This window comes from Neodiprion pinetum, chromosome 1 (genome assembly GCF_021155775.2).
Source record: "Neodiprion pinetum isolate iyNeoPine1 chromosome 1, iyNeoPine1.2, whole genome shotgun sequence".
Classification (NCBI taxonomy): Eukaryota; Metazoa; Arthropoda; class Insecta; order Hymenoptera; family Diprionidae; genus Neodiprion; species Neodiprion pinetum.
The window spans coordinates 37,945,507-37,970,668 of NC_060232.1; the positions used below are offsets into that span (position 1 = coordinate 37,945,507).

General features: G+C 41.3%; 2 long non-coding RNA genes across 7 annotated transcripts in view; one reads left to right on the plus strand and one right to left on the minus strand.

Moving 5' to 3' along the window:
- LOC124219172 (uncharacterized) overlaps positions 1-25,162 on the plus strand; it is a 76,209-nt gene that overhangs the window by 22,221 nt on the left and 28,826 nt on the right. The window lies entirely within an intron of this gene.
- On the minus strand, positions 12,273-15,000 carry LOC124219190 (uncharacterized). Its single transcript, XR_006883342.2, has 2 exons — positions 13,803-15,000; positions 12,273-12,676 (listed from the first exon to the last, which is right to left on the minus strand). It is a non-coding gene; the product is annotated as an uncharacterized lncRNA (long non-coding RNA).

Sequence of the window (25,162 nt, forward strand, 5' to 3'; positions counted from 1 at the left end):
GAAGAATTAGACAAGTGAAATATGCCGCGTTGCGCTTCGCGAGCCGCGTTTCGGCCCTAATAATACCTCCAAATGATGCGCAGATGCAGCTTTCGACCGCATCTCGCTTTTCTAATGGTTGTGTATCCAGTACACCCCTAATAAACACCCAGAAAAGACAGAGCGATACGCTGAACTGTACAAAGGAAAATATTCTTTGTCCGTTCTGTTGTTTTTCCAAATTTCGGACAAAGTTCGTTTCAGTATATTGAAATCGATGACTTATAACGTAGATGCGTTGGTTGATTTTTGTAAGTTAAATGTTATACAAATTGAGAGAACTTTAATCAATGAATTTAATTGAAATGTTAGTTGAATATATTTAATCACAGTGGCTGTCAATATGTATTTATTTTGATCCGATTCCGGGCAATTTGTCAAGTAATTTTCTCCACGTCGAGTGTCTAGCGATCGATTGGAGGCTGAGGAAAATATATTTGAAGAACGGAAGGCAAACGAAAAAATCGTACCACCGTTTTTTTCGCATTGTAATATCCGCGCGATAAATTATACCCACTTGTGTTTTTGATGAAAGCCGCGAATAAGCTACTCGGGCAAACGGAGGAAAGCTGTCATATGAATATCGTCGAATGGCGCGCAAATCGCGTAAGAAATAAGTTTGAAACAAGAAAGGCGAGTAGGTTTCAAATAAACTGTACCACGGCTCTCGCTAGCCGCACGTGTTTCAACAAACGCCTCTGTATGCGTACTTACGTATATTTATCTATGTACGAATGTGTTCTATAAAAGGAGGAGAAGAGAAGGGTGGTTGACGACAGCGCGACGGGGCGAAGCGGGGATGCAGAGGGACAAAACGAAGATAAGAAAACCCCAGGCAAGCTCACAAGGTGGTTGCACTAAAGATAAACTTAAAACAAAGGGGACAACGGACCGGCCGTGCGAGTTGCGCGCGCAACTGTTAAAACCGGTGCATTATGGGTAGGGTGGCTGATTGCGAGTCGCGCGCCTTTTCGCGGGATTAACGTCTATTTTATAAAACCCAACAACCGCTTGGTCGCTTTTTAATTTCTTTTTATCGTAACGCAAATTCGGTTTTGTACCGCGCAACCCGGATACGTATAACGATATCGGTGTTCATATTTGTACGTGTCGAGTTATCGTCAATATTTGAGGTTAAGTTGTACAATAAACGAGTGAAAGTCTTGCTCGGCGCAAATAACGATGCAATTGCGCAAGAAAAATGAACAGAATAGAACGAAGATCGGATTGAGTTGAAAATTTTCGTACCGAAGCTTGGAATATATTCTCAAATCGATAAAATTATTTACCTCATTGTCAGGATATTGTTCGGATGAATATCATTTAAAATAAAAATACGTCTGAAAAACTCAAGAAATTGATTATTCACTTAGCAACTTATAACAACAGCTACAATTTCCGGACTTGGTATAATCAACAGCAGATTTTCAAAAATACACTATCCGATTTTATCGAAAACTTTATTCCGTTTGTTTAAAATTCGTTCACAAGTTTCGCGTCTCATTGATATGTTTCGAAGCCGTACTCAAACTCGTTTCAAATCCAAAAAAAAATCCTTCGAGAGTTTCTGATTATACACGAAACTTGACAACGATGTTTTCATCAATTTCAGATTGAGAATTACTATGTTTTTTTCTTTTTTGTTTTTTATTGTTCCTGGATGGCAAAGACGAACTTCTCTCGAGACTCAGTTCGTGATTAGATAATAATCCGTGAGTGTCGTACGAGCATTAGCAACTAATTTAACGCGTGCGCCGCGCACGTGGGTTTGGTTGCGCCGGGCGTCGCGACGACCGGCGTCCGCTTCACCGGTGGAAGGAAATCCCCTCTACGTCATAACATCTGGACCGCAAAATCTTAGGCTGCCAAGCCGAACCGCCGCCCGGACTACCGGTGGTCGTGGTGGTCGCCAGGCTCTTTCCGTTTTCCTTAAGCTGCTCAGCCGGTGGCGACCCGCTACATATTTCAAACCGACCTCAGCCTCCGGCTTCGCTGGACCGCTTGTGCCTCGAGCCACCGATCTCTTTCGCAATTCGCTCTGTAATAAGAAAGAAGAAGAAAAAAAAAAAAAAAAAAAAACAGAAGACTGGAAAAGAAAGACGAGGGGAAAGGAGAAACGGAAGTTTAGATTACTGATTCTTGTTACAAGTTTGGTTCAATGTAATATACGTTAATTAATAACGTAGGGACGAAGCGAAAAGAGATTCAGCGTCTGTGTTGGTACGTATAATAGTGTTGTGCGATTCATCGATTAATCGTTTTTTCCAACTAATCGATTAACGGACGGTTTTTATTCATATATCGATTGACCGACTTGCAGAATTATTATTAAGCAACTTTGATTAATCGATTAATCGACAAAACGACTACGATCGATCGAAAAACAATTAGTTACAGGAAATATGAAACACGTAAGTGTAACAAGCAGAGATTTTTTTTTATAGTTTGCTTTTTTTTCCTTACCTCTGTTACAGAGTTAAAATTTTTTTTACGCTTCGCTAATCGTTACTATAAAACTATGTTCCATCTTTCATGGATACCTTACATATTTCAGTTTCTCAATATTCTTACGTGTACGCTATAATTACAGTATCAGTAACGTTTGATGAATAACATACTAATATTAAATTCGTTAATCTTGTTGACTGCAAATTTTGTACAATTATGCCATGTATGCAAGAGAGAGAGAGAGAAAAAAAAAACGAAAATTTCGTTGACGGAAATAGCTAATTATACGAATGCGAAGGGGGGTGGTGGGAGGTGGGGAAACAACACAAGATTTCTCGGAGTTGAAGTTAGAACGAGTGAAGTGGTTAGAAATAAAGAGTAAGCGCAGAGCCATTACAAGAGCATCGAAAGTTGTGTGCACGTGCTCTCCAACGCAAGAGAACCTATACACATCTATGTATAGGTATACGTATGTGTAATTATATATATACATATACACATAGCATCTCCGATTCGCGATCGCGCGGCATTTCCGGCTCTGGGACTTGTCCAATTTTATATCTGGTCACTGCAACCGCGGGTTTCAGGATCAATAAATCTACTCGGTCGATGAAACGGTTAATTTAGGAGTTTCGACATCACTAAGAATCGCGTATAGTTAATAAGCTCACTCTGAAGTGTCAGCTGATTTGTACGATCAGCTCGGTTATCGAAAAGATTCGCGAACCTTGCACCGCGGTGCGATAATAATTTTCGACAACTATTTATCAGCGGTTTCAGTATGTCGTCAATTAGGTGTATTACCTAATCAACGTGAACGTAACATTACTTATCCCAACAAGTTATCTGGTGAAAATTTCTACTAACATTTCGTATTGTTTCTTAGAAAATTGTAAATATGCATATAACTATAGTTTTTCGTAAAGAATTGTTAATTTTCGTTGATAAAAGAATTGCAGTAGCTTGTAGATTATATGGTAAAAAATTAAAAATTTTCATAAAAATCTACAAGTTTTTGCACAAAATTTCCCAATTTTACAAAAAAATTTGTAGAAAATTTTAGAAATAATTTCCACCCGAACGCCGTGATGGAGTGAAAAACGAATTCACACCTGTTGATAATCTGATCGTTGTATAAAAAATTGATATTTTTGGGACTCATGGCCGCGTAATTGGCGAAACGGTTTTGCGATGTTTGAGGAGAAATGAATGTACTAAAATTGGGTGGAGGCCGGAGTTATGGGGCAAGGGATAAACAAGAGGCTATTTCGGTTTTAGCCGTGGGGCCGTTTGGTGTCCGCTATACAAGCCCGCGGGCATCTGGCTTGTAACCTACGTTGCAAAGTTAAGCGAGTTTGGAGGCGTTTCTCGTTCCGCAAGCTTCTAGAACGGCCGGTAAGCCTGCCGTTTGTGTAATACCTAACTACCTACATACGTACATGATATCTAAGTATTATACGTACGTGCGGATACGCGCGGTATTCAACATCGGCTCTACGTAGAAACTTGCATGCATACGTTCGCCGGTGGCCCAGTTAAAGAGGCGAACCATGCGAAGACCACAGGGAAACCTCGTGCCAACTCGCTATTCTTTTATTATACCGCCTTTGATTTTTATTTAATATTTACAACAAAGCGTAGCGTCGATCGGTGTATTGCACGAGTCCAACGATTTTTAACACCATTTTTATCAGCGCTAGACGAATCGATTACGATCAATCGCATCTTGTCTCGTTTTCTTTTTCATTTTGCAAGACTAGTTTTTCTCAATACAAGCACGAATCTTATATCACCATTTTTGAAAATTATTATTCTACTTTACGGCAAATTGACAAAAAATTATTATGCTCCACAATGACAGAATATTTTTACGTATATATGGTAAGAGTGATAAGAGAGACGAAATCAGCCAAGTCAAATTACAAAATTACCAAATTATCGGGAGAAAAAAAGCTGTCTTGGTTTTTGCCAAAAACAAAGTTCTCGCGCGAAATAGTGATATACAAATATCAAATATATATGTATATACGATCGTCGTCGTTTATTTTATCAACTCGGCACATATTTTAATCCTTCCGCCAATGAAAATATTATTAGCATCGCTGTGGTTATTTTCAGACTTGCAATATCCACATTGAAAGCTCGAATATACGCATAGATGCAAGACTGCGCGAGATCTTCAGTGCACATTGAACGGCTGGTTCCTGGATCTAGTTGAACGAAACACTTTCCCGATATTGTAAATTGAAACATTCGGCAACAAGAATATGCAGATAGAAGCTGCGATCCAGCGTTAGAATTTTACTTTAAAAACTCGAAAGCTCCGACGATTGGCAAAAAAAAAAAAGAAAAAAAAACTAGATGCAATAAAAAATCTGAGTCTAGCTGTAAACGAGACGCATCGTCGTCGTCGTTATCGTCGTTGTTGTTGTTGTTGTTGTTGTTGTTGTTAGGTGTAATATTTGTTACGATTATTTGTTATCTGGAATACAAGCACGCCTTGGCACCACGCGCGGGATATTATCATAGATGTATGTGTAGTGTGACATTGATCGAGTGTTTTGGAGTAGGTACTACAGTTACACGTTTAACGCTGCACGGGCGAGGATTTGTAATCATGCATACCTACCTGCCCGCTGTATGGTATTGAAATTTGTTGAGACAACGGAGATACCAGCTAGGCCACCGTCTCCGGTTGGCACCGACGCGCAGCTTGTTATTCTTTGGAATTTGACTCGGTCGGTGTTGGCAACTGCCGCAAAGCTGTACACTTGTTGCAACCGCTGCAACGCTTGCAACAAAGATCTTTTACCGCTGCTGGTTGTTGCAGGTGGTCTCGTGCCGCACGTGGTTAATGGATGCAGCCCAGGGTCGCGAAACGGACCCTATAAATTAGCACCATGGATTACACGAGGCATGTCAATTAAAACGCTTCCTGGTTCGTTTTGAACCGCATGATAAATCTCATCGACTTGTCGCTCCGACAAAAGTTGGTCGAATTACTTGTGAAGGTACTTTGGAGTTTCCAGGAAGTGAAACGGAATGGACAAACGAGATATGATTGCTTTTCGAGTCTCGCCTGATCTTCGAATCCCCTCTCGTCAATCGTGATCTATGGATCATTTGTATCCCGTGTTCTGCTTGGCTTGTCTTCTGATCAGTTCAAGTAGCCCCAAGCACCTCGCATGACTGATTAATCCCAACATCCGTGTCACAAGTTGGACCCTCAGTGATATCTACCGGTTCTCCGATTTCTCTTCATCCATGATACTCCTTCTTCTCGTCATGGTTGATCCCAATGCGAGAGTGAATCTAAGGAGAGACTCATCCGTCATCGGATTGCGGCATTTGCGACCTTTATGCTTCGCTAGGATGAGTTATCGACAGACGCATTTGGACAAGTCCTGAAGCATGTTCCTCGATCACTTTCCTACAGATTGTGACATCGACATGCGGCATATCCGCGCTTAGAATCAGGTACGAGGACAATGTCCAGAGTTCATTGTGTACGGGTTTTTTTTTTCTTTCATCTTACTGCAGCAGTAAAGTCGAACGGAAAAGCAGATAAAGCGAACTTCTAAAGTCCAACGCACTCAGGTGTGCTCGAATGACGCCGCGCGTTTCGATATGAGATAACGCTGGAAACTGCTTAAGGAGTTTCTCCTGAGCAGTACGGTAAGTCTACCAATTCAGAAACTTCTATATGTATCCAATTATTCACCTTTTTGTTTTGCAACCTTATAAACTGACGGTACAAATTGCAAATTTCTCGATGACTGAAACCAATCGCTAGAGGGTTAGACACTGCTAATTTATTTTTTGATGATTTTATGACTAAACGTCAAACGGATACAACCCAAAGAGGTCAGGGTCGATAATGACCAATGACCGACCCCTGAATTGATTCCTTCAAAAGCACTGTTTACTTTCAACCTTCCATTCGGGCGAAGTTAATAACTCCTTTGTGCTCTTCGGATCCCTTTTCGCAAGTCTCACCGCAGGGTTTCCACTGCCCTTTATCGAGATAAAGGAAACAGTGATCCGCAATCTTGGTGGCATTGAGCAGCGTTGTAAATTATGTGCCTCCAGACTCATGTCCGTGTAGGAAAGGAGTCGGGAAGCTGGCTCAAGTGGTTGAAATGAAAGCAATGTCAACCGCAGCCATCCGATGGCTGCAGGAGAAGATTAGAGGAGGGAAATGGAAACGGGGAAAAAGAAGCGAGATTAGACCAGCGAGCGATGGAAGTGATCGAACTCTGTTGGCTCAGGTGTTTGCCATTCGCTTCCCTCCTCGACGGTTGTATCGTTTCACCGATACATCTAAGTTCAACGTACATACGTACACGCATATACGTTGATATTACAAACACGTGTGTGTGCCGTATATTTTCGCACGTGCACTTTGCACACATTTTAACACGCGCCAACAAGCCTATACATGTACGTACGTATGCATACGCGTAACATACATCGACGACGATAAATAATTCGTTGGGTACGATACTGCAGAGTATTATAGATCCATCGCGAGGCAATTACTTAAGCTGATATATTTTCATCAAATTATAAATACATGAAGCATCTTAAACCGCGTTGCATAATATACGTTTGGCGCTCAAGTTCCATGGAGTTGGTCTACGAATTCAAATAGTTGATAAGCGGAACTTGATTTGACCTACGTATATCTTCTTCTTTTTCTTCTACTTCCTTTCCACGTTTGGAACGAGTGCTGGATTTTTCTTTTGAAATAAAAAATCTGTTACTGAATAATCAGATTTTATTACGTTTATTATATTTTACTTTGTGCTGATATGTATCAAGTATAAACACAGTGATTGATCGTGGCGTATAATTTCTGCAATAAAATTGTAGATTGTTATGCGGAATTGTTTTGCGACCTTCGATACAAATACTTATAATATTAAACAATTCTTTCCCTTCAACGATTATCGTTAATCTAATTAACAATCGATCACATCGATATTATCTGAAAACATCATTATTAACGGTACAATGTTTGCCAATGCAAATATGTATGCCTGATTCGATTTCTATTATCGGTCAGTGTAAAAAGGCGTATTTTCACGAGCTTTGTCGGTCGAATTAACCAAACAACAAACAATGCGTCAACAGTTATTGACCTTGCCCAGCCGATATCTGCGGATCTTATCTGCCTGGTGTGTGTGTGTGTGTGTGTGTGTGCAAAGCTTGCATCCATCCAATTGCGGTTAATCGTTGATTTTCCCAACAGAAAAATCCCCATCCAAGAATAAACAAGTTGTACAACCGTTATCCAGGTTTGGCCTTCGACGAAGAATGTCGGTTAGTCGCACGTTGGCACTTTTCCGCAATTAGTGCTCACCGCGCATGCAAGAAGAGATAAATTAATGACTCCCTCGCATTTGCTTTCGGTTAAAGAATCGAGTCGTTTCGTACGAGACTTCCGCTCTTCGCCAATTCCATCATCCCACGACCTTCGGCCTGGTCGAGGTCCCCGCTTTGCCACTCGACTGTATAAAGAAGTCCGTTGTAGGGTAAATTCGAAAATTCAGCATCGCATCACGGTATCAAATACGTTTTTCTCACGGTGTAATTTTTGAAAGAACGCGTTTCACGCTTCAGGCTTTACAATTCCATGGGAAACAGCGCGAAAATCGTTGCGTTGATAAACTTTTTCGAAACGGGCGACTCTCCACTTTGTCGGAACGATCGGCAGTGAAATCTCTTTTCATGATCGCTAGTCTAGCTACCAATTGTCATTGCGGAGACAATGCACAGGGACAAAGCATTGTTCAACGGTAAACAACTTTACGCTCGGTTAAATTGCCTCCGCTTTGAAATAGGTGTAAGCTGCACAGGTATACGGTACACGTACACGTATATGCGCATATCTTATCCTGCCTTCGTTTCACACCAGATGAACGCTATTTTACCTTTTTTTTTCTCTTTATCGCCCTCCACCCTCCCCTCCCCACCATCCACACACACTGCGTAATTACAATACTCGATTTCGCAATCGTCGTACCTGATTCTACGTCGCAATCACACACGTTATATAGGATACGTACAACGATCACGCATCCATGGCGAAACGCATGTCACGATCGCATTCAACGACGAGTTGGTCAACGGTGTCGATTTATCGCAGTCCGCATCACGTTCGTTTTCGCGTCTTTTCTACAGCGTTTTGATTTTTTGCGAAAATTTCACGAGTAACACGTCAGGTTTTACTTCACGTGCAAAACAATATCGCTGGGAGTATGAAATACATTGTTATGTAACTCGAGTCGCACAGGTGGATGCAAAACTTGTGAGTTTCTGATGAGACTTCTTATACCGAATCGAAATGAACTTAGAGTTCCCGAATTCAGACGTTTTCGATGAAACAAAGTGGACCGAATCATTTTGGAACGTGTCGATGGAAGCCAGTCGAGCCGTTGGAAATATCGGACGAACCTTAAGTTGTCGAAAAATTTCAAGGCACGGATGAGAACCACTCTAATCGAAACCACCTAGAAGAGTAAAAGTTGAAGAAAACGATGTTCGTCGAGCGGATTCAAGTTGCGTAACAGTTTATTTATCGTCCTAGTGCGGGACTGGACGAACCTTGAAGTCTTATGCTCAGAGCGATGTGCTTTCCAGTGGTTCACGCGGAAGATCTATCTCAGCCACGCGTCACTCGGTGCCAGTCGGCTATCCTATTTGGCAAATTTCCAACCCACGTTGCTTCTACCCGGGTTTGAGCTTCGCCCGCTGCCAACACTCTGGATCTTGAATCCGATCGCTAGATCCACGCTTCTCAAATATTAAACTCGGTCACGCAAAACTCTGCCTTAACTTAAGACCAACAACCAACATCGTAGGGATGGGTTGCGGAGGTATCTAATTTCTTCAAGCGTGAAAACTCCACCCCCAGCTAGGCGATGTCGAGATGATTTAAACCGAGGGACGAAACATGGATAAAAATTTCATCCTTCTAGATGAAAATATTTCAGAGAGATCGTCGAAGAATGAATAATGCGGAAGTGTGACACGCAATTTTTTTTCAAGTACTTTGAGCAAACTCCGACTGAAGAGTCAACCTCGTGCAGAGAAAATAAAATTAAGTTCTGAGGCAAAAGGTGGAAACGTGTTTTCTCCGGTGAATCGGAGTTCGTTTGTTTTGTCATCGGTTGACTTCCAATTACGATTTTTCAAAACCAATCCAACCTGCGTCGTACAAAGAGTGACGGACAAGTGGTGATCCACTGGCTGGTCCGCTGACCGCGAGAAGTCAACATCTATTTTAAGCGGACTATAATTGCGTTTCGGGGGACTGATGCCACTTTGTCTACGGAAACGCGGACGGCGACGATCGACGCGTATAGAATCGAGAAAACAATTGCACAATGCCGTGTCACTCAAGTTTTTGCTTTTTTCCGCACCACTATCTTGTGTTTGCGTCAAATTATCGCATCTTCGGCCGAATCGTGTAATCCGATTGTGCCAAAGGCTTCTGAAATGTTTGAGACTTCATTTTACTCGAAAGCTGGTGAAATGCGGATCGCGAAAAAAACTGCAAGCTCGATTTTTGATCGGACGAAAAAACCAGAGTCAAGCTTCAAATTTTCGCATCTTTGGACGAATCGTTGAATCCGGTTGTATCAAAGGCTTCTGAAATGTTTGAGACTCCATTTTATCCGAAAACTGCTGAAATGTAGATCACGAAGAAAACTGCAAGCTCGATTTTCGATCGGACGAAGAAACCAGAGTCAAGCTTCTCTCAACCCAAGACTTTTGCTCTGGACTTTTATTCGACGCTTTTACGCTGACCGTTTAGTATCCGATTTCCTGACCATCTAGCTGTTATGTAGGTTTACGCTTCGGTCCGCGACGCTCAGCGTCGACCTGACGATAGACGTCGCGCTGAGTTTGCCGGAGCTTTTTCTGGGCTATATCAGCCGGCTTACCTCACCTTAAGCCAAGCTTATCCAACCGAGTTAGGGTGCTGCCACAACGAATCGAGATATTCGAGTCCGAACTTTTGGGAAAGCTCGAAAAGCACGGAAAATTCTCGCGCTATTTTACAGTCGCGTACGATACTGCGGTAAATCATTGGCAGACGTGATTTATCGCTGATCTACGTGTCGTTACCGCATTTCGTCTACACAAAATGAGTAGCAATAATCTGTGAAACATGATCAAGAAGAATCGCGTTGTATAATATAACGGATGCACGAAATACGTTTCCGATGGCACCCGAGTTATTTGACCTGAATATTAACTTCTCCGAACACGCTGATCAGCCGTAAATTATATGTTCACGATAATATACGGGAAAAATGTCGGAGATGATTTACGTCAACTTAACCAATCATTACCAACCCTGAACAGAATAATATCGTTGAATTATACGGGTGATCCACGCCTTAGATCCAAAATTTTGAACCAGTGTTCTCATCGTGAGAGGAAACATATTTTTCCTAATACATATGTAGATGTAACTTGGTATGTGTACATATTGTTGAAATTGGTAACGACTTTGAGTTACACGTGTAATAAAAAACTTCGTACAGCGATCTTCGAGTGACTCAATTTAAAACAGATTCGTTTTCTTATAACTTTGGTTGTGCAGTGATGCAGACCTTGAGTAAAAACATTGAATAAATCTTGAAACATGCGTGACGAGTTTTTCGTGCCTGATGAATCTTTCACTTTGTTTTATGCCCAACCGTCGGTTACGCCTCGTTAAAATTAGTCAAATGTGATTTTTGTTCGTCCAATTGGCATTTCTCCAGTTTATATAAATTTCGTGTATTACGAAACTGCCTCGCGTTCATTTTTCTCCAATATCGATACAGTACACGTAATGTTTTCAAAAACGTTCAATTTTGCGTCTGAGTAAGGTTTACAGCAACCCTTATTCCATGTCCAATTATACCGGTCGAACATTTACCAAAAAACGGTTTAAAAATCGCTTTTTTCACAAATTTCATCAGCTCTTGGTGCGTTGTTGTTTTTTTTTTTTTTTTCTTCTTCACCATTTTGGGAAAAATTTGTCTCTCGCTGGTCGTTGTGGAGGCGACTTTAGGCCGCAGGAGACTCGCGGATCGAGCCGTTGGACCTCGCTGTCTGCCGTCTTCCTGACACTCGTCTTCGGGGACGCGTGCCACCGACACTCGCGCATGCGTGCAACTCTGATCTGCCCACGGCGTGCGTCGCGTGCTCCGTTACACACCTGTTTGCCTCTGGTAAATTTTCATCGTCACACAGCACTTGACCTACCTAAATTTATCCGATGAATACAGCACCACCACCACCACCACCACGGCTATGCAGCGCAGCCACGAGTCCCTGCCTCCCATGATCCTCGGATCGAATAATTTCGCGCTCATTTCCTCAAAACTTTTCTTGCGTCATACGTTACGGAAATACATTACGTGCAGCAGGCGCGCGATTTCATCTCGATTTCCAAGTTGCTTTATGCCGTTTCCCGCCGCTTGGATCGGGGGAAATAATATCGCCATGTGACGCAAATTGACGTCGAGTTTTAAATACTTTTTCAATTAATTAATGTTACGTCATTTTAGCGAAGACTGTCCATTCACAAGTCCGCTCAATCATCTCCGATATTACTGTAAACTAAGATTTAAAATTTTCACTCCAACTTCCGGTTCTTCATTTTGCGATACACAAATTCCAGCAAACTGGGTTCACCACCTATATTTTCATATTGAAAAACCAGAAACTATACCGCAGAAAACGTATAATTTTTGGGATTGTTGCAGATGCAGAGAAAATCGTCAGAGAGTTTCATGTTTTTATTATTCATAGATCACAGATATCTGATACATATCAGTCAGGAATAAATCTGTCCGTAGATCTCGGTTGCGGAACTTGGCAATGGTCGAAAATCACGGCTAACAAACGTGAAAAATCCAACCAATGGAGAGAAAACAAGGAAACACATATACGGGGGATGAACAACAGTGTGTTTAATTGGTGTGCCAGCTCAGCGGGTGTTCCATGACGACGAAGAGGAGGAGGACGTCCAAGATTAGGTCAGAGCGAACGTGGGTGGTCGAAGAAGAAACAGCAGCAGCCAAAACCACGCACCTGGATAGCCCCGGCAGAAATATCCGTCCGTCGTTTCGCGGGGTATATAATCAGCGGCAAAGCCGGCCAGCCGCCGGCCAATTCCAGTCAAGCACTGAGACGTAATATATTTGTTAACTTAAGGTCACTGGGAAGTTTGAAAAAAATAGGTATCGTTACAGTAACGGTTTAAATGTCGTTTGAATTTCTAGAAAATTTGATAGGAATGACCGGTTATAGTTCAATTACATAGTTGTAAATGTAATTTGTTTATTTTTTTTTCCAGTCAAATCAGGCCCTACTATTAATCATGCTTTTATTTTATGGTAAAAAATGAAAATATTCGATGGCGGTATAATAGGGTGTTACAAAAAAAAAAAAAAACCTTTTTCAAAAACGTGTCAAAATTTCGGTAGAGCATCTCAAATAAAATATCCCCGCCAAATATGAGGTATTAATATTGATATTTAAAGGTGACGTTTATTTTGTCCATTTTCCATTTGATAACACGTAAAAAAAAAAAACATGAAAATTTTTGGATTCTTTTTTTTTCTGGTAAACTGCTTTACCTATAAACTGTTTAACTACAGATTCTTATAGGAAATTTACCGATACAGAATGTTTCTAACTCTAATCGATCAAGAGATATTCAAGATGAATCGATGTTGATAGGAGAAAATTGTTTTTTTCATTTTTTTTTTTTTTATGGAACAACCTACCGTACGGCAACAAAAACTAGAAATACGCGTAATGGTGATACGACCTTTTTCCCGAAGGTCAGATCCCACGCAATAAGCACAAGGACTTCCGTTCCTTTGCTCCGGAACCGCGTGCATTTGTCCGGAGAATTATTGTCGTTGTGCATTAACGTCTGTAAGCGGGAACTCTTAGACTAGTTGGACAGGTTTCAAAACGTAATATACTGTTAGCTGCTGGCTTGTGGGTGAAGTTTCGTCGCTGTTTGTGAGAACTTTCGATATGTGTGAATGCGTGTGTATACAAATGTACGAGTGTCGTGCGCACAATGCGTGGTCTCACAGAGCTCACACACCGGTGGGTAAAACCGCGCGGTGCTCACTTCGAATGGTGCTCGTATTTTATTATACAGTCGGAGACTGACAAAAGATAAAATTTTACTTTTTTCTTTCCTTCCTCTTCACCTCCTTCGCCCTGTGGAATGCCATCCGATATGCGGGGGTTTCGACCGCCTATCTTTCTCAACCTCGCCTCTATACACTTACCTTATAGATATATTCTTCCTCTTCCATCCATCCGTCAGATCCATCAAACTCTCGCTCATAACGCTGCTACTTTTCGTCTGGATTTTATTCGCGCACCGAAGAGGTTCCTCGAAGCTGCAGGACGAGGAATCCCTCAAGGTATGGATTTGGCGAGGAATGGCTTTGCATTCATTTGCAAGTATCGTCCGTCTTACTATTTTTTATTTCTCCATTTTCCCCTTTGTTTTTCTAACGATAAGTACAACGGAGTCGTTCGTATTTATTTCTGTGATCTGAATATATTTCTTTTGAATAGACTTTCTTTTCAATATTCGAGTTTGGTATTACAAGAACCAACGAATAAGGGTAGGAATAAGGTTTGAATAAACAAAAAACAGTTTTAAAAAACAATAATCAATGCCGAGACCGTTAAACGGGTTCGAGACAAACACCAGCACACAAGTTGTACATATCGTTGGTAATGATTGATAGTTCGTTCGTTCTCTGAACGTATTTTTCATGTTAATTAACACCACGGTGTATAAGAACGGATGTAAAAAGTTTTCTACGAGCTGGTTTTGCGGTGTATTTCGCGACACGTGATTCACTTGAACGGCGCCAAAGTTTTCTCTCGTCTTCCTTTACGGGAGCGTCGCGTCGGCCTGATTAATATACGAGCTTTATAACAGAGTGAGATAAAACGACACGCGTCCCGTCGTTTATCAAATAGGTACATACCTACGAGTAATTTCGCCTTTGTACTTATATCGCGCTCACCGCGCAGACTCGCAAGCGAGTAACGAGACGCTCCGCGACGCGCGCTTTTTAAACCCTGCTTTATTACGTTCGGAGAAAACTACGCCTTTCTCTAACCGAAATAAATGCGCCTTTTCTCCCCGCCGAGCGGCGCCTTTGCTAAGCTCTAAACTTCGACCCTGCAACTGTTCGCGGTTCCTATCCGTAAGTCTTGTAAGAGTTCTCGTCGCGACGAACGGCGCCGAAGGAACGAAGCGACGCCTCATCGTACATGTCGAGTCGTTGCCGAGCACTGCGCGTGCAACGATCTAACCGTTTCTTTATTTTTCGCGTCCCTCGATTCTCCCCTATCGCTTATTCTCTTCTCTCCTACTCTTCGACCTTTCCAGCTCTTCTTCTTCTTTATCTGTTAAACCCGCTCAGCTCAATTTTAAGGATTCTTCGATGCGCTTGACGCGGTCAACGTTCATTTATTCCGGCCAAAACATTTCGTCCTTGAGTTATTGCGACGTAGTTTCATCCTGGCGCTAAAAAAAGTCGGAGAATTTTTTCTCTTTTCTTTCGGTTAGGTATGTCCCGCTCTAAATAGCGCTGCAGGCGATCTCATCCGCCATGTTGAATTTTGGCGCCGAAATATGATTTTCTACACGTAATACAAAACTGTCTCGTAGTCACGAAATTCAATTAAATTGGACAATTTTATGCCTTAAATATAACTTACTTTGTGCAGAATTCTGCCCGACTTTATTCGCAACGAATCAATATGCAAAAGACCTTGAAACATTATCCAAATCGCGAGCTATCGTTCGGTTTTTGGTTATATCAATTCTTTTCACCGCCAACTTACTCCTATGATTTTGAAACTTTCGAGTCGAATTTCAAATCGAAATTTCTAAAATCCTCTGCCGCAAGTTCAGAAAAACTTCAGTTAATCCTATATAAACCAGTCCAAACCACGTAACCTAACCTACAAACATCTGCAACATCAATTAACAATTATTTGAAACGAGTGTCCCAAGACTCCGTAAGTGAAAACGTATAAAAACACACACGAGCACGTTGGACAGGGAATACAAAAGGGGGCACAACGAGTGTCCGGTTGATGCACAATTGTAGGTATAAATCCGAGGCACTCGGGTGAGATAGTCTGGTGTATTTTCCCCGGGAAGGGACCACGAGGTGAGGAAAGTGCCGTGGTACAATTCAGGGGTGTACCACCACCCACAATATATAAGATGCTTGGAGCGTGTGTTGCCAGGGGAATACAGTGACCCCATATATACAGAAATTATAGATCGTATCCAGGAGGAATGGAATACCTACCATACCCTGCATGCAGCCAAGAGGGGACTGCCCCAAAGCTGCATGGAATAAATATCCCTCTCCTACTCCCTTTTCTCGTCGACGACGACGCCTAGCGCAAAGAATCCGTTAGACGCCGCGGGGGGCGGGGGCGGGGAGGGGAAACGGCGCGGACGAAAGGAGGGGTCAGGGGGCAGGGAACTACGACCGCCACGGAGTACACGGACCCCTTTGCACTTATCGATCGTCAGTTATTTTGGCTGCGGCTCCCTAACTTTAACTACCAACACCCCCCTCGGCGCACAAAACACCCCCCCCCCCCCCCCCCCCCCCCACCCGCCCCTTTCTCTTCACCTTCCCACGCCGTTGGGCACGTCGGGCAAGAACGGACCAAGCAAACAAAAAGTTATCTTACTTTTTGGTACATCTCGCGCGACGCGATTCGCGGTCATAAATCTGGACGAAGACGATCACCCTTAATCTACAAACTTTTTACAGACGTTGTATAGGTAAGCATGCGTCTTGTAAAGGTTGGCGGGGTAAACCTGATGTTAGAAACAAAACCATTGAGGTGCGGTTTTTTTTTTTTTTCTCTCCCAATGTTTAATTTCTCGCGTTTATCATCCTTCTTGGTCCAAAATAATTTTAAGAATTTCGTAACTTGAAAATTTTTCAAATATTTGCAGATGGTCTTTTCCTTTTTTTACGCGAATGTGAAACAATTGATATTCTTTTCGACCTTTCGTACCTGAAATTTGCAAAAGACGGATATCAAAGACGGTGTTTAAATATCGTTCGAGTTTTTCTGAAATGTAAATTACGATTATATCTATAAACTAAAATACAAATATGCTTTTCTAATTAGGGTGAAAAATATTCTTACGAAAATGAAATTCGCTGCGCGTTGACCTGGTCGTATCTCTGATGTTGACGGTAATGTGACAGGGCACCGGTTTCACCCTTACTTCGATTCGAGTCGGCTTATCTATCCTCTTGGAGTCAGAGCGAAGCCTGCAGTTCACGGTCAACGTGCGTGCGGCCCCTGAAAGTCTGGGCGCCGAGACGCTTGGCGCCGCGTCTCGTTTTACCGGCAAACCCCGCCCATCCCGTCGCCCCCGACATCCACTTCACTCGCGGCAAGGGATGAAAGAATTTTTATTAAAATTTAATTAACCGGGTTACGATTATCGTCATTCCTTTTATCCCGTGAATATTATGCTAGGTACTCGTTTTTAACTTGTGTGAAAACATTACGCAAGTTTTTTACTTGTTAGCAAAATTTAATCAAACTTGATATTTTTACGAAGAATTATTAAACTCTTCACTAAACGTAGGCAAAGATTTTTTTTTTCTTCTTATCACCCGTTTCACCACTCAATTCCAGAACGATGTAAGTTAGTAATTTTTTGTTACAACTTTCGAATATATTATTTCCGTTCAATTGCAAAGTTTTCTTCTTTTATTTTAAAAAAATACGGTCTCGTATGATAAATAAAAATTCTGATAATTTATGAATCTTCTTTTAGCGAATACCTAATTGCTAATCGTACTTATGGAACAAATATTTCCTGATTTAGTGGAGAATCTTGTCGTCGATGACTTCAGCTTGACAAATTTTACGTTAAATCAAATGTAGAAAATTATTTCAGCCGATTTGTGTGGTTACTACTTTCTGATTTTTTTTTTTTTTGGCAGCGTCCCGGTTTTCTGTTCGTTTAATGGACGGCACATCCTGTTGATTGATATAACAGACGAAATATTGTAGATGTAATTTGAGATCGAAGATTGGTATAATCTGTATAAAAGTATGGATCATTTTTGGCAGGCGTGCCAAGCCTGAATGTTTGAAGACTGTTATCAAGTTTATTCCTACACATGTATCTGTTATAATACACCTGTATAGAAATGATAGTAAGAGAAAGAGAGAGAGAAAGAGAGATACGGTTTAGAAGAAAAGGGATGGATTCTTATCCTCGAGGATTTCCTGGAAGCAATTTTTCCGGATGGGTATAAAACCTGAAAATTTACGACACGCGTATAATTTAAGGCTCGGATATGGTGCCCGCGGCAAAACCAGGAAAAAGCCGGATGTGAGAAACCATTCGGATACAAATTCGAGGTATCGCATCGAGAAGGAAGAGAAGAACAGTAAAAAAAAAAAAAAAAAAAAAGAACCGTTAAAATAAACAAAGTAAAATATGAAGAAAAAAAAAAAACATAAATCGTGACACTGCGAATCTCAAAATGATAACAAAACGAGGATAACGATCAGACACTTTTCAGGCTTACACTCAAGCCAAAAATGATTAAGTTTTTTACCGTCGTTGGCGTATATTTGAGCGTGCAAAATACCCGCGTTTGCGTAACAGGAAAAAGGTGGAAAAAAAAATTAATTCCCTAGAAAAATTCGTAAAACCCGCGCGGAGATCCGTGAGAGAAAAAAGAGAGACGAATGGTAAATGAAAATAAAATAAAAAAATTACCCACAGAGACGTGGAAGTGCGTTTTAAATCTATCGCCTGGTAAAAATTCTCCGGCAATTCGGTAAACCGATTTCTCAATCGTTTCGGTAAAAGCCTTGAGTGCGACTACGCCCAGATTATACCTCGCTACATGCGTATCTACGTGTAACGCACTTAGCACGTAACACCCACCTGAATGTGGGCATTTTTGTGTACATCGCAGACACCCGCATACTTATCTCTTAAGCTGCAAGATTCTCGTGTCTACACTGGTACATTTTTTAAACTTTTCTTTTTTTTTTTTTTCTAAGGTTCTCACTCGAAAAATTTGTGGCAAATGCTGAAAAAGAACTGTCGTAAAACCTGGAGGAGGTAGGAAAATATTTAGAGTTCGCTACCGATTATTGTTATACTGTTTATTTATTTTCTATGTGTACGCCTTACGGACTTATATATATATAGTTTATTTTTTTCATATCGTGGTCCAATTAATCATTGTTCATAAAAATCAGTACTGAAAACGAAACAGGTACATCAGGGTGATGCGATATTCCTATTTCGGTAGCAAAAACTGTTATCCAAATTTCTCCGAGGCGATTAATCTTTCGGATAAAAGACGAGAACAGCCAACTGCGGAATCGTTAGGCGCTGTTTGCCGTTGATCGGTGAACGATTAACTGGACCACTGTACAAAAAACAATAAACTAACGTATATATGTAAGCCCGTAAGGTGTACGCGTAAAAACAAATAAAAAATATTACAATAATCGGTAGCGACCTCTAAATATTTTCCTATTTCCTCCAGGTTTTACGACAATTTTCTTTTTTCAGTATCTGTCACAAATTTTTTGAATTGCACCTTAAAGGAAAAAGATTTAAAAAAATTAACCGCCCCAGTCCACACGTGTACGCGGTACCTATAGGGTGTAGGTATCGATCGGGCGGTAAATCGTTTTCACTTTCAACAGCGCGGGGATGCAACCCTTCGCTAACAACTTTGCGGTACTTCCCTCCCTTCCGCAGCAGTTGTCTGTAGAGGCTCGTTATGTTTTATTCTACAGCAATTCAGCTGTTGCCGTAGACAAATGGCCGCCACGAGGGTTCATGAATTAACCTCAACGGAAACGGATTCTTCACCATATACATGGATAATCCATATATTACTTGTCAATTCCTCTCGAACCAATCGGTTCAATTTTTAACACCGTGTGTCAAACTCACCGGGAGAAATTTCGGACAACCAGTCCTTGTTTGGTTTTTCACTTCAAGATAACGGCTCGATGGTCTTGAAAAAGAAACGGCTTGAAATTCGAAACTCATTAAAATTATCGCCAGCGAATGGTCGTAAAACCTTAAAATGTCAGGGATCATCGACCATGGAGTCTGGAAATTTGAGAGAGTAAGGAACATAAACTAGGTATATACCTTATACTATGTAGGATTGCTTAGCCTCATAGATCGTAACAGTACGAAGATTAATGTTCACTCGCGTGAAGGATAAATGATCTATACTCTAGAGAGAATATTGAACGGTACGTGTATAACTTGATGGTGAAAATGAATTAGAACTAATTTTGCTTTTCTATCAGAGAGCGTTCTAAATCTCATTTCAAATATCTATATATAATATATAAGGTCTGCAACAACTCGTCAGGAATAATCTTTTCACAATGAAACTATAATAGGCGCTCTGCTTTCAACAGCTTTTATCTTCATCGTTGTAAACAAAATGAGTACCGGAAGAGAAGATTAAAAAAATGATAGATCGTAAATTGAAAAAATTCCCAATGACGACCACTGCATGCGGTGATAATTAGCAGCTCCCAACGGACGCGTCGTCCTGTTTCTTCGACGTTATCTAGCTGCGGCTTACGATTGTGTAAGGCTTGTGAACACGGACAAGTGTCGCACACGTTCTTCCGGCGTTCTTGTTTTCCGATAAACAAAAGTGAGGTACACGTCCGTACGAAACACCCATACACACATCGGTCTTACGTGTTTATTAGAATAATTAAAAACTCATATTTTTATCAATTAGTATCTCGCTTTGTCGGATAACGAGGACTTAGCTAATTATATGCACTTTGAAATACTGTTCACGGTCGAATAGAACATTATTTCAGACCATTTATGCCTGCTATGATAATTACGATTGTTTCTGTACAGCGGAAGAATATTGACGCGGTGAAAAGTATTGGAAGCTAACAGTAAATTGAAAGCTTTTATTTTATTGGAAAGCGAATGACTTTGATAGAAAAAAGTCAGAATTTATTATTAGTCGTTCATTAATCCGTACAAATCAATTTTTACCTTTCATTGTTGACAATCAGCATTATGCACGAGGCAAAGTTTACGAAAATTCTGATCTTACGTGACTGCACGGAAATGTTATCGCATTTACCGTTCAATTGCGAATTCTCTGGCAATGTCCTCGAACAATATTGTTATGTTCATTTTTTGTGATCGGGGATTTGGAATTAAGGAAACAAAATTCTTTGCCGATCAATACACAATAGATTCTAAGCGCACGTGAACAGGCTCGAATGAGTTACATAAGATTGGAATGCCGTTCCTTTTTCATCTATTATTATACGGTTTCCATTCTATAATAATATAATTCTTTTTGTTCATTGTATAGCGGATATAGTCGACGGTAGAATAGAGAAAACAAAACGAAATAAAAAATTAATCTAGATATATTGTCAAGTGAACAATGCCCTGATTTCCGGGAATTTCGACCTAGGAATATGATTAATCGACTCTAGGTCATGCATAATTGATTGTTGCCCACTTAGTTATTACGGCAAGCGTGCGATAAGGTGTTGCACACTTGTAAAGTATATTAGCGCAGGCGAAGCCACGCGAAGCTGTCGGCTAGATCGATACGCAATAAGCGAAAAATCGTGTAGCACGTATGGGTGGCCCATCGTCTGCAGTGATAAGTTGAGTAAAATCCGACTCCCAGACAGTCGACACACGACAAATGCAACCTGAAATCCGAAGAAAAAACAGCACTGACACCAAACCGCTTCAGAATCATGAAAGATAATCAGCGCATTTTCGCGCATGCGCAAAATCATCGAACTCTATTGGTCGCCGCTGTATTTTCGTCTGCAAAGCAGGGGAGCAAACGTGATCGAAACGAGACACGAGACGTCGAGTGTCGAATTGGAATTGCGTTTTCACGATGACTCGATGTCGTCGTATAGTTGTCGATAAATGTTTGTAAAGTCTTGCCGAATGACTCCGTTAAATATTCGATATCTGATTACCACGAGAAAAAAAGTTCCACATAACCTCAATAAGTCGAGTTTGACAGCTGGAGGTTGAGTTGGCAAGCCTGCATGAAAATTCGAAATCTCTCCAGCGCGTGCGTAGTCTGGAACCTCAGTGTTCCAAGTTTCGCCGTTTCCTCTCGGTGTTGTCGCCTAATGTACGTATTTTTAGATCAAACATGTACAAGCGGCAACATTGTGCGTCGCCTACAAGGCAAGCTGTTGTACAGCAAACCGCACGCTGATTTACTCCCACATGCGCGTATTGTTGGTCGCCTGAGTGGAGCCGACCTGCCCCCGACAATTGTACGAACATTTACACTTCGACCGATGTATGTACGTGCTTTATACTCAACTCCTCTCATACACTGGAAGACCATTTAAACGCCTGTCCGTTCTCGAATATTTAGATTTTACTTTTTAATGCATACGTCGGGATTCACTCGTCTCGGTGTATGTAATAAGCGTACTTTCGCACTTGTGCGCGTCTGCACTTATTCCGTTACGCCCATCCAGCGCCGGGCAAATATGCCGCCACTTATCGCGTTATTAGGCACCGTGTGTGTGTGTGCGTGTGTGTGTGTGTCCTGCACTCGCGTAACGTGTCGGCCAATTTGCAGCTCGGATGAAAATTGGACTCGAAATGGCGCGATATCACCGCATAGCTCTTGATGAGTATATATATTACATGCAAAAAACACTTACGCACCTGTCAACGAAATTCGGACAGTTGCTGTTTGCACCTTCGATATTGTTCATCCATGTCTGGGTGAATTTGCAATGACTATAAAGAAATAAATAGTCTTTTAAGGTTAGTGTACCAGTTATTGACCCTTTTATTTTCCACAATTATAAATTGACGATACCAATAAGTGTGAATTTCTCGATGGCTAAAACCAATCACTAGACAGTTATTTTTTGGTAATTTTAGAACTAAGGATCGAACAGATAGAACCAGAAAAGGTCAATAATTGGGACAGGGTCAATAACTGGTACACTTACCTTGTTCCAGATGGCTTCGGTTACCCTCGGGTCAACCAGATCGTTGACGGTTAAAATGTCAAAGACTGGACTATGCATGCCGGGAACCGAGAACTTTTTACGGATATTATGACTGTACACAATAGACGGATGAGGGCTTGACAAAAGAGACCAGACTGTCACCAGTGTATTTACCTATTTTTTAATGGGTTCGTAGAAACGGGCACATTTTTTTAATTATGGTCATAATGTTATTTAAACTGTCGGTTGAGGATGAACCTATAATTCCCGAGTCTTTTCTAAATAGGTAGGAAAGTTTTTTTGACCACGTGTCAGATGGGCTGAATTCTACACTCATTCTTCTTTTCCTGTACTTCGATAAAGATTTTCATCCAATATATCGAAGGTACGAAATTGCAGTGAGCAATCGAAAGATCAACCTGAGGAAAGAAAGAGAAAAAACCACGATACACAGATTTATTCGAAATATAGTTTCTTATCTCAAATATGCAGTGGACCATTAATTGAAATATCGATTTATGTAAAAATTTGTATACGCTGTCTTTGACAGTGGAAGATATCCCATCGCATTGAGCTTCAAGGGATTAAATCGGGAAACACATTTTCCATAATATATTCCTCAGAGAATCACCCCAATTATTCAACTTTGACCCTTACGTTCATATCCGGAAGACTTATGCATATGTATGGGTGCCGGGATCTCGGTGCACGGTGTCGAGTTCAAAACGATCGCCCTCTTAGCTCTTCATCGTTGAGTGCATATCGCGTGTAATATCCCTCCGGTGTATAATAGCTTCTCGCTCTCCCAATCGAGCACCATGCCTTCCGACCCCGTCTCGTAACTCGCAAAACGAACAATTTATATTAAACTCAAGAGCGAGTCCCTGAGCTGTCATAAAACTGTGATAATAATTCTTTTTCAAAGCCAGGTTAGGTTTGGTTCGGTACCTGCTAGTCGCAGCCGCGTAATCCTTGGATGAATGATAATCCTTATTCACCGATTCGACGACTGTTTATCACCCTTCGTGCCGATGAGCCATGGTGCTCAAAATGAAGAGTGAACCGAGTAAAAAGAGTGAATTTACCCATGAGCATAGATGCGAGTGAAATTTCTAGGCTAAATTTTCGCTGTGTTTGCCCTTCGTCGATGCCAGAATCACATCTGAACAGTCCTTGCCATCAATTTGATTGCCCTGAATAACCTCTCGATAACTGATGAACGCTGGAAATGATCATAGAGCCGAAATGAAATCGCAAGTGAGACAACGGCGGCCATCTTGACCTTGTGCTGCCGTTTAAACGGGCGTGAAAAATATTGGAAGAAAATTTATTCGCAACCTTGATAGAGTCTTCTACTCTTCCTCGTCGACAAATGAACTGGAATCGATCCGGAAGACATTCTGCAATGCATCAGAGTGACCTAAAGGCAGATGCGAAGCTAAGGAATGGTCAGTCGTATTCCTCTCGCTGCAGTAACCATAGCAACGCGGTTTGCTCGAAGAACCAATGATACACTTACTCACGCTGATTGGTTTTGTCGCTGCTGATCAAAGAAGTGGACTATCTGGTTCTATCGCCCGGCAATATAGTGATTCTATTGGCAATTAAGTCTATAAATAACAGAATCACTCGTGGAATTAGCCCCGCGAAATTCTCTACGTCGTTTTCATTAGTTTTATCGTAGCTTAATATCTTTCACTCGATAGATCCCATACGTATAATAATGGTCCTCCGTTATACTATCCCGTATCAACGGCAATTCTTTCACACAGAATTACCAAAATTTGCGACTGTATTTCAAGGCAACTTTTACTGAATTTTCCTTTTCACAGAAGTTGGCAATCAGCGATATTCTTATCTGCTAAAGTTTCGCGGATGAACTCGAATTCTGAAACAAATTGACTATCCCTGCGCAATGTTGACGTTGCATTGAATCCGTTATGCTCGCAATCGATATCTGAAATTTCCAATCCTCCAGCCCCGCCGAGAATAATAAAATTGTCGATGAAGACCGCAGCGTTAACAGCGAAGGAGAAAAGAGGGACGATGATATCAGGCAAGACTGATGAAGAGCTTGAGGAGGAAAGAGGAGACTGGAGTACAAAAGAAATAATAAAACGATAAGGTTCAAAAAAACAAACAAGCAGAAAAAAAAAAAAAAAAAAAACAGTGCGAACGAGACAGAGAAGATAGCGAAGAGAACGCAAACACAATCAGCGACGAATGGTGATCGGGCGATGAGAGAAGGGGGATCCAGTGCAAGTTAGCCTTGACATTCACCTCCCACATCCTGCCCAACAGACCGACACTCGACAGTGATACTCAACTCGAGTTGACCGTGGTATTATTATTACGCACGTCGCGCCGATATTATTACAATACGGGATTAACTTCTCGAGTGGTGAAAAGGCGCAAGCTTTTGCCGATCAGCCGTTAATCCAGATTCAATCTTTCTCACTCTACTTGAAATTCCAGTTTTTGCTGACGGCAATTGATTTCGTGATTCGTTACGAAGCCCAGAAATACGGGACATTCGATCGTGCATCATGGCCGCCATGTTCACTGTAATTGTAGAAGTGTTAAA